Source organism: Nicotiana sylvestris, chromosome 6, assembly GCF_000393655.2.
Source record: "Nicotiana sylvestris chromosome 6, ASM39365v2, whole genome shotgun sequence".
Classification (NCBI taxonomy): Eukaryota; Viridiplantae; Streptophyta; class Magnoliopsida; order Solanales; family Solanaceae; genus Nicotiana; species Nicotiana sylvestris.
In genome coordinates this window covers 198,856,109-198,866,056 of record NC_091062.1, presented here as the reverse complement: position 1 = coordinate 198,866,056, position 9,948 = coordinate 198,856,109, and the positions used below count along the sequence as shown (strand labels likewise).

The following is a 9,948-nucleotide window of genomic DNA, read 5'->3' as shown; positions in this document are numbered from 1 at the left end:
GGTCTTCGAGTATTAGAGTTCCTTGCATGTTGTTTTCCTGCATCTTCTGCAGGTCTTCACTTCATGTGAGTGAGCTGTGACTCTTTGCTTATGTCTAGTGGCGGAAAAGGGTTGTCACTTGTCACCTTTTCCTTGTATTATAGGTTGTGCCATACAAAGGGGAATAAGGTACACTATGTCTGTATTGTTTCTCATGTTTATCTTTGTTCCAACTCCCCTAATACTTGTCCGGTGACTTGTATCAGGGAAAATATGCTCTGGTTATTGTCATTAGCAAGTGTCCCTCAGATGAGTAAACGTAGGTAGTGTGAAGGCGCGATGCCACATCTGGTGGAAAATGGTGGTTACTCTGTACTCTGGTGCAATTACAAGATGAGCCTGAAGGGTCAGTTTGCTATAATTCATAAGATTTCTGGATTAAGTTTTCATAGGAGAAGATTGAAGATCGGACTAGGCTACCAAAAAGAGATCACTAAATTTTAACTTGTAAGCTGTAAAACTAGAACTAGTTTGAATATCAGTGAAGTTCATCTATTCTCTCAGCATACAAAATTACTCAGCGGTATAAGTTCAGATAATTATGCTGCAATGGATTACGTACACTCCAACAAACAAATAGTGGACCTTTTCTTTAGTTCTTTCTATTATATTAGGAGATTGGCAAAAGAGGAGAAAAAGGAAAAGTTTTGAATTCACACTTATTTTGATGAGAACTTTCTTTGAAAATAACAACTGTAAACGGAAGCTGGGGAGAGGTATCTTCTGCCATGAGGTTACTTTCATCCAATTTTCATAAGAAGCTAATATCAGGAGCTGGAATTTTGGATGCAAGTATTGAGAATGGAAAATTTATATTGCAGGCAAAATGCATGATTAGGTATTCTTTTGCTATTGGCGTATTATCTGTTGATTGGATTTGTTGTTGATGAAAGTAATATGTTTCCGGAAAAGATAAAAAAGAATTAAAGAAAGGATGACAGGGACAAGCGTAGAAGGGGAAAGGAAACATAAACGACAGAATGGAAAAGATATTCGTGAAGACAGTAAATACAACAGGGAAAGACAGAAGAGAAAAACGAAGAAAATGGGAAGAGAATGAAAAACAATTTTTTATAATTTTTTCCCCCCTTAGTTATGCGTCAATCCTTTCTTCTTATCCTATGCATGGGTTACCACTCAATAGTGCTCATCGTTTTCAGTTTATATATACCTTAACAATAAACATTAAGAAAATGACAAGATAGAATATATCCAGCCCTTTTTCAGTTTATATTTTTGAGTTAACTAAAGTATAAGAAATATTCATAAATCATGTCAATGGTAAATACAGGCTATTACATGTTAAAATTCACTGATAGCTAATATTAATAATCTCTTTTCTACCTTGAAAATGCTTGGTCTGGGAAAGTGAGGGCCGTAGACAACAGAGGGTCTGTTTTAAGATTAGACACTATAGAAAAAACCTTCTGTCTTGGATCAAGAAGGGCGGATCCAATTCTAAAGTGAAAATTAATGTATTAAAAAATCATCTCGAGGAAGCAAAAAATTAACCGAAAAGGACCCGAATTTGCACGCATTGAAATATTGAAAAAAGAGTCAGGTAAGGCTTATAGGGATGAAGAAATTTACTGGAAGCAAAATCTATGGTGCAATTGTTAAATGAGGGAGACAAAAATATCTTTTTTTTTTTTTTTTTCACATGTCTACTCTTCAAAGAAGACGCCAAAATCTAATAAAAGGAATTGACAGTGTGTAACACTTGAGCTGTGATTAGCTCAATAGAACAGTAGCAATTGAAACACAAAAAATGAAAATCAATAGAAAAGATAGAAATTCTTCATAATTCCCTAAATCCTCGTACAGACTCTGATGATATTTAAAGGACAACTAGGACTGAGCTAATACAAACAAAAGAAAATAACAGACCCATTAATTGAAGGACACGTTAAGGACACGTGGTGATCTTCTAGAATGGAGCTTCACTTGATCTACTAAGGCTAATACCCAACTGGGCTAACCAACTAAAAAAAAGAAGGCTTTTACTAATCAATTGGACTAGGAAAGGAAAGGCCCAACATACTCCTTATACTAGATAAGAGACCCGTCTCTTACATTCCACTCCCCTTAAAGTATCTTGACAGAGGTTCATGGATTAAATCCCGGAAATTGAGAACGGAGAAATGCAAGATCCTCCCATGTAGCTTCCTCTGGCGGCAAGTTTGCCCACTGAACTAACCATTGTACCGCTGCCCGATTTCCTTTCTTGATCATTCTTCGTTCTAAAATGGATATTGGCTCAGTCAGAATTCTTCCATCATTTGTGTAATAAGGAGGGTCCCTTGAAGCCACTATTTGATCTCCTATTTTCTTCTTGAGCTGAGACACATGGAAGACTGGGTGAATTTTTGATCTCTCTGGCAATTTGAGCTCGTAAGCTACTGAACCGATTTTGTGCACTACCTCGTAAGGTCCGAAAATCTAGCTGAAAGCTTCAAATTGCGCTGCAATGCTACTGAACTTTGTCAGTAAGGCTGCAATTTCAGGAAGACCCAATCACCTACTTCAAATTTCCTCTCACTTCTTCTATTATCGGCAAAATGTTTCATTCGATTTTGTGCTCGAATTAGATTATCCTTCAACATTTTATCCATAAGTTGACGCTCCCTCAATAAGTGATCCACAAAATCAACTTTGATCTGAGCCACCAATTCAAATGTGGGCATTGGAGATTCATAGCTGTAGAGAGCCTTAAAAGGAGACATTCCCAAGGAGCTGTGGAAGTTCGAGTTAAATTCTGCTTGAGCGAGCCACTTGCTCCAATCTGTAGGTTTATGGCCTATCATATATCTCAAGTAAGTCTCCAAACAACGATTCAACCTTTCAGATTGTTCGTCGGTTTGAGGGTGATATGCCAAGCTTGGTTTCAATTGAACCTTAAGACCCTTAAAAAGCTCTCTCCAAAATGTACTGATGGAAATGGGGTCACGGTATGATACGATAGAAGTAGGTAAGCCATGTAACTTACATACATTATCAATGAAGACCTGTGCAATCTGTGAAGCAGTGTATGGGTAGGTTAATGCAAAAAAATAAGAGTACTTGGTGTATCTATTGATTACCACCAGAACTGAATCTTTTCCTTGTGATTTTGGCAGACCACTTATAAAGTCCATCGCCACATGTTCCCAAGCTCGAGTAGGAATGAGAAATGGTTGTAGCAAGCCTGGGTAAGACACATTTTCGTCTTTGTTTCTTTGGCAGACCTCACATTCTCTAATTTGATTCTTTACATCTTGTAAAATAGCGGGCCAATAGAAGACATTCCTGATGCGTTGTTGAGTAGCTAACCCCCCTGAATGACCTCCTCAGGAAGATGTATGGAACTCTGAAATGAGTTTCTTCCTTAGCTGACCACTACTCCCGACCCATATATGACCTTGATGCCTGATGACACCTTGTTGATATTGAACATCTAGTATTGAATTTGGGTCAATAGAAAGCTTAGCGATGAGGTTGTGGATCTGTTGGTCTCCTTCATAGCTATCTATTATCTCATTCACCCAACTGGGCTGCACAACTGAAAGCCCATCACAAGTTCCTTCCTCAAATTTCCTGGATAATGTATCCACAGCTATATTTTCAATTCCTTTACGAAACTATATTTCGTAACTGAGGCCCAATAGCTTAGTAACACCTTTGTGTTGTAAAGAGGTGGTGATTATCTGGTCTTTCAAAAATATTAAATTGAAGTGATTAGTTTTAATTATGAAATGACTTGGTTGCAAATAATGTCTCCACTTATCAATGACATAGAGGAGAGCCGCCAATTCTTTTTCATAAGTAGACAGCCCAAGGTATTTCGTGCTTAAAGATTGACTCAAATAAGCAATAGGTCGGCCTCCTTGTGTCAAAACTGCCCCAATGCCTCTTCCACTCGCATCCACTTCAACAACAAATGGTATTGTGAAGTTAGGTAATGCTACCACAGGGGCTTTCACCATGGCTTGTTTAAGCTCCTCAAAAGCCTGGGTTGCTTTCTCTGTCCATTGGAAACCGCCCTTTTTGAGTAACTCAGATAGAGGTTTGCTGATTAGAGCAAAATCTTTAATAAATTGCCTGTAATAACCAGTAAGGCCCAAAAATTCCCTCAACTCTTTGACGGATTTAGGTACGGGCCAACTCAACATAGCCTCTACTTTAGCCCCATCAGTATCGACTCCTTCAGTAGAAATAATGTGGCCTAAATACTCGATTTGTTTTTGAGCAAAACTGCACTTTGCCAACTTTACAAACAATTGGTTGGCCTTCAAAAGATCAAAAACCATCTGTAAATGCTTGACGTGGTCATGTAAAGAGGTGCTGTAAATTAAGATATCATCAAAAAATACTAGCACAAATTTCCTTAACAATGGGCCAAATATCTGATGCATGAGAGCCTGGAATGTCGCGGGTGCATTAGTAAGACCAAAAGGCATCACTCAAAATTCCCAAAGCCCGTGATGGGTTTTAAAAGCAGTTTTGTACTCTTCGCCCTTCTTCATTCGGATTTGATGGTACACCGAACACAAATCCAGTTTGGAGAAAAACTAGGCACCAAACAGTCCGTCAAGTAAATCTTCAACAACATGGATAGGATATTTATTTTTTTACTGTAATCTCATTGAGCTTCCTATAGTCTACACACAATCTCCAACTCGATTCTTTTTTCTTTACCAACAAGACTGGTGAGGCAAAAGGAGATACACTTGTGGTCACAGTGTTAGCCTTTAGCATATCAGCTACAATCTCCCCAATGACATTTTTTTGTTCGAATGAGTAGCGATACGGCCTAAGGTTGACTGGTTTAGAACCTGGTAACAACTCAATTGCGTGGTCACAAGGCCTAGCTGGAGGTATGGCCTTAGGCTCTTGAAACAATTCTAAGTAAGTGCTCATAAGTTTGGTACCTCTTCTGGGATTTCATCCCCCGTCTTGAACTTTTCTGCCAACAACAATTGGGCTACATAATTGCATTGTCCAGTGTAGAGCAACCTCTTGATCTTTCTAGCATCCACTTCTATTGGGGGTTGAATCACAGTATATCCCAGCAAATGAACCACTTTGGAGTCCCTAATAAATGATATACTCAGTGGTTTTGTATGTAAAACAATAGGTGCCATAGTGTCAATCCAGTCCATTCCTAGTACCATGTCACAACCCCCTACCTTAACCAATTTCATATCAAAAGTGAACTCCAACTCATGTATCTTCCACTTAAATTGCTTGCTATGTTCATGACACCATACATACTGACCATTGGCCACCTTTACGCGCATTGCTAGGTAAGATATCAGTAGGGCTTGACAACAATGAAACTGTGAGTGGATCCATGAAACTGTGAGTGGATCCACTGTCAATCAAAATTATTATCTGATGCTTCTTACCCAACCCAAAATTTTAATGGTTGAAGGAGTTTTATCACGGCCCATTATGGCATTAATGGACACTTCTCCCTGATCGTGTCCTTCCACTGCTTCCTCTTGCCCTTCTTCTTGCAAAACCTCAGCAGCATCGCAAAACTCTTCCCCTTCCGTCGCTTGTACTGCTTTTGATTTACACTGGTGACCGGATGATATTTGTCTAGACACTTATAACACAGGTTCTTTGCACGCATTTCTTCTAAGGACATTTTTCGGTTTGCTGGGCTTTTAAGGGTAACAACATTAGGGCTTTTTACTGGATCTAGGGGGAAAGTGGGCTTGGAAAATTGTGTAGAAAGTTTCTTGGTCCATTGAGAATACATTTGCTGGTAAAGGGCATTGAAGGATTGTTCATGAAGCTTGGCATAGTTATAAGCATCCATCAATGTTCTGGAATTAGCATACTCTACTAATGGCAGAATATCAGGTTTCAAACCCCCAATAAAGCACTCCACAAAATAGGATTCACGCAACGATGGTTATTCAAGGAAATTAAACATCTTAATTCTTCAAATCTTTGTTGATAACTTTCAACATCATCAATTTGTGACAAACGATTAAACTCTGATGTCACCCCTACGGGTCTGTTGTTGCCAAATCGTTTACACACATCCACACAAAAGGTAGGCCACGCCACATGACCACCCCTATCAAGCACGTAGTTGTCAAACCAGTTGTCAACAAAATCTTTCAAGTGTATTGCAACTTAAATCATTTTAGTGTCATCATGAACTTGATACAACTCAAAATATTTGTTACACCTACGAATCTAGCTGCGTGGATTAAGTTCATCAAATTTCGGAAAAACTAGTTTTGCTAGTGGCAGTTTAAGATGATGTAACTAGGCCCTATACCAATTCAGAGTATTCGAAGTGTGGTTAGACCAACCAATAGCTGGTTGATTGAATGGTCCAAACGGAACTACTGGGCCCTGAGAATAATACTGACCATATGACGAAGGCACCTGAATTTGGTTGGTCTCATATAGTGGATTTGTCAGATAAAAATTATTTGTGGGCCGGTAAGCTGTTACAGGGGAGTTCAGGGGTTGACATGAAGGTGAAGATGAAGATTGGCCCAATGAAACAAAAAGAGCGGTGCTGGGCGATGTAAAAGCTACAGCTGAAGGGTTCAATGGGTGGGATGATAATGGAGTGTGAATTTGGCTAGAAGAAAAAATAGGGTTCATTGGAAAGGGCTGGTTTAACGGAAATGATGAAGGTGTGTGTGAGACGTTACTTGTAGTGGTGCCGGTGGTTGTTTGAGAAGGAGTTGAAGTGTTAGAGTGATAATTACCAGCAACTGAAGACTGCCCAGATTCCATGGCAAAAGCACCGAAGCTCATCATTGCTGGTGAACTGGTGGAGGCCACCGAACCTTGAGTTTTGTTCAAGCTTAGCTGCATCAGTATCATTTCTTGCATTTGTTTAGTGGATTCCGCAAGATCCAACATCTTTGTTTCAAAAACATTCTGTCGTTCATCCATCTTATCGAATTTCTTTGCGGTATCAACAATAAATTCTTGGAACTGAGATTCCAATTGTTTGACGGCCTCATCCATCGGAGCACCACGTTGTTTATCGACCATCGCTGCCAAGATTCAGGCTCTGATACCAAATGTAACACTTGAGCTATGATTAGCTCAATAGAACAGTAGCAATTGAAAGACAAAAATGAAAATCAATAGAAAAGATAGAAATTCTTCATAATTCCCTAAATCCTTGTACAGACTCTAATGATATTTAAAGGACAACTAGGACTGAGCTAATACAAACAAAAGAAAATAACAGACCCATTAATTGAAGGACACGTTAAGGACACGTGGTAATCTTCTAGAATGGGGCTTCACTTGATCTACTAAGGGTAATACCCAACTGGGCTGACCAATTAAAAAAAAGAAGGCTTTTACTAATTAATTGGACTAGGAAAGGAAAGGCCCAACATACTCCTTATACTAGATAAGAGACTCTGTCTCTTACAGAGTGCGCCTGGAGAATGGATAAGTGATAAATATGGTATTGTGAAAGAACTGGAAGATTTTTATAGTGACTTGTTTACTTATTCCTGTCTTTCAGACTTACTGAGAATATTACTGCATATACCTATTACCATAGATGAAAATATGAATCAAGGTCTTCTTTCTGAGGTCACAGACGAAGAAATTAAAGTTGTTGTTTTCTCAATGCAACCCACAAAATCACCTTGTGTAGATGGAATGACGCCTCTATTTTTTCAAAAGTTTTGGTCTTTAATCTCTAATGATGTGTGTTCAGTGTTAGGTATTTCTTTGAAACAGGAAATCTTTTGCCTCATTGGAATCAAACATTGATAACTTTAGTTCCAAAAATAAAGACACTTACTACTATACATCATTTTAGACTTATTAGCTTGTGTTCTACTTTTTATAAAATAATTGCAAAAGTTTTGGCAAAGCGTATGAAACCTTTGATTCCTTCAATAATTTCTCCAAATCAGACCACTTTTGTGGGAAAACGATAAATTATGGATAATGTTGTCTTAGCACACGAATTCATGGGACTATTGAAGAATAAAAGAAAGGAAAAGAGAATCTGATGGCATTAAAATTGGATATTTCAAAAGCATACGACCGTGTGGAATGGATTTATATCCAACATATGATGCACAAGATGGGTTTCCATAGGAAGTTTGTAGATTGGATCATGACATGTGTGACTACTACATCATTTTCTTTTAATCTAAATGGGGAAATTGTAGGTTCTGAAGCCATCTAGAGGTTTGAGACAAGGTGACCTTCTATCACCCTATCTTTTTTTAATTTGTGCTGAGGGTTTATCAACAATGTTGCATTTAGCTAGGGGCGGCCCGACATATTTTGGGGCCTAAAGTCAAACTTTAATGAGGGGCCTTAATGTTTTTAATTTTTTTATTATTTGAATTCAAGTTTTCTAGCTTTTTTAGATGTAAAGTTACTAATAATTTTTTTATAATCAATTTCTCCTAATAAGTCTTTCTCAATTGACAATATAGCTAACCCATTTAATCTCTCTTGAGACATATTTTATTAATTTTAATTTTGAAAAGCTTCTTTCCGCTGAAGCAACGGTAACGAGAATTGTTAATATTATTCTATAAGCAATATATGCATTTGAAAAAGAATCAAGTCTCTTTATTTGATTGAGTATATCGATTAAACTATTATCTTCTACTTGTACTATTTCTCTTAATACTTCAACTCAGTAAATAAATCTAAACCATCAATATCGGATTGATTATTATGCTTTAAGAAAAGTTCAAGATTAAGACAATGTGTTTTAAATTTCCATCATCTAGTAATCTTAGTTTTTTACCACTAAATAGAAAACCAAATATATTTTCATATGCTTCAAATTGTTCAAATCTATTTTGAAGTGAAAAAATAGCCTTGTCTACTATGTATAAAAAGTTATCAACTCTAAAGGACTCTTCAAGAGACTTTGAGATTTCATTATCATCATTCTTATCAAATTTTTTCTTCTTAGATATCACACATTTTTACGAAATTCGGGTTCAATATTCATTTCAAATGCAATTTCCTTGGCAGAAATCATAGCAGTTGCAAATCCTTCTTCTCTATATTTGTTAAAAAAAAGAAATCAAACCTTTTAATTGATCTATGGCAACATCAATATGCATGTCTTTTGACTGCATATTTTACTAACTGAATTAACAACAAATAATATATCATACCAAATAGTCATACCCAATAAAAATTCAAAATTTTCGAGTTCATATGTTACTAAGCAATTAGCTTCACTTTTTAGTTTTTGGATCATCACTAATTTCTACTAATATCAATAAAGCATCTTTTATTTGTGGAGTTTGAAATCTTATTGCTTTAATGCTTTCAATACGACTTTCCCAACAAGTTTGTGACACTGATTTAAGAGTTAGACTGGGTTCACTATCCTTTAATATTTTCCATCGCTTAGTAGAAGATGAAAATAGTGAATATATACATTGTACCACTTCAAAAAATGATATAGCTTTTGTACAAGAATTAGCCATATCACAAAGTAATAAATTTAGATTGTGACAACTACATGGTGTATAAAATGATCTAGGATTTACATCAAGAAGTCCTTTTGCACTCGTTGATGTTTTCCTTCATATTTGACCATTATCATATCCTTGCCTTCTTAAGTTATTAATATCAAGTCCAATATTTTTTATTTCATCTATAATAACTTCAATGTAACGACCCGACCTGTCGTTTTTAGCATTTCCATCTCGTTTAGCTATTTGAAGTCTTGAGTAGTGTTGTTTTGTATATTATGACTTGCGAGAGTGGTCAAGTTTTATTTTCAGATGATTCAAAATTTAATGGAAAGAATAATTCATGTTTTGGAAGCTTAAGTTGAATAAATGGACCGGATGACAAAATATGTGTAAATGATCCCGAAATGAATTTTTAATGATTCCAATAGCTTCGTATGGTGATTTTGGACTTAGGAGCACGCCCAGAATTCTT

The 9,948-nt window shown here is 36.8% G+C and overlaps 1 long non-coding RNA gene across 2 annotated transcripts; it reads left to right on the top strand.

Annotated features, from left to right (window-relative positions):
* The first annotated feature begins 2,107 nt into the window (after window positions 1–2,107).
* LOC138870130 (uncharacterized) lies at window positions 2,108–3,550 on the top strand. 2 transcript variants are annotated; one of them, XR_011400364.1, is made up of 2 exons: window positions 2,108–3,007; window positions 3,156–3,550. It is a non-coding gene; the product is annotated as an uncharacterized lncRNA (long non-coding RNA). The 2 variants fall into 2 exon arrangements; XR_011400363.1 differs by having other exon boundaries at window positions 2,108–3,071.
* The last annotated feature ends 6,398 nt before the right edge of the window (window positions 3,551–9,948 follow it).